The sequence below is a fragment of the Hemibagrus wyckioides genome, linkage group LG17 (assembly GCF_019097595.1).
Source record: "Hemibagrus wyckioides isolate EC202008001 linkage group LG17, SWU_Hwy_1.0, whole genome shotgun sequence".
Taxonomy (NCBI): Eukaryota; Metazoa; Chordata; class Actinopteri; order Siluriformes; family Bagridae; genus Hemibagrus; species Hemibagrus wyckioides.
In genome coordinates, this window is record NC_080726.1 from 555,689 (window position 1) to 556,510 (window position 822).

Consider the following 822-nt stretch of genomic DNA (forward strand, 5'->3'; position numbering starts at 1 on the left):
TTTCTCCCAAATGGATGGATGAAGCTTGTCTGTTGAATTAAACTAAAAAGATGATGAATAAAAAAACTATAATTATAAATCGATTAAACTTCAGTGATCAGATTATTACACATTAATTCATTTTTAAATGAATTAATCTTTCTTGTAATGAATTATCACCAGTCCAGGAGATTTCACCTTAAAAGGTCACTTTAGATTCATTTGCATTAAAGATCACAAGTGCCAGCTGCTCTTTATTTACATTTCATCTTCTATGTTTTCAACATTATGCTGAATAGTTAAGGTGTGGCTTAAGACTGAGGCCATGCCCACTCACATTCTGCTCTGACCGGTGAGCTCTGTGACGTGAAGGACAGAAGCAGGCTCACTGGAGAGGAGCATGTTTAATTATGGAGGAGAAGTGAATATAACAGTTAATGACAGGGTTGCCAGGTTGGGCTAGTTTAATTGTTTATTTTTACATTAAATAATCTGAATTAAATGGAAATAATTTCCACAAAGTTTGAGTTCAAATAGAGTGTGTGTGATGTACAGACAGATTTCTGCAGAGTGATTAGTGCATACCTCTCCAGGCTCGTCTCAACATGTTCCCTAATCTCCACACACATCACGATGTCATTCACGAACATCACAGTCCATGGGGTCTCCTGTCTGATCTCATCAGTCATCCTGTCCATCATCGCTGCAAACAAGAAAGGGCTAAGAGCCCATCCTCGATCCACCTGGAACCAGTCCATCATTCTGACCACTCACTGTCACACTGTCCTCAACCACATCCTATTCCACCCTCACATACTTTCCTTTCATTCCAGAGTTCCTCAT

The 822-nt window shown here is 39.1% G+C and overlaps 1 protein-coding gene across 1 annotated transcript in view; it reads left to right on the top strand.

Moving 5' to 3' along the window:
- The window catches only part of rabggtb (Rab geranylgeranyltransferase subunit beta), a 22,665-nt gene extending 22,577 nt beyond the window's left edge, over window positions 1-88 (top strand). Inside the window, exon 9 of the mRNA XM_058414446.1 lies at window positions 1-88. This exon is cut by the window's left edge and continues 403 nt beyond it. The gene's annotated coding sequence lies outside the window, so the exon portion shown is untranslated.
- The last annotated feature ends 734 nt before the right edge of the window (window positions 89-822 follow it).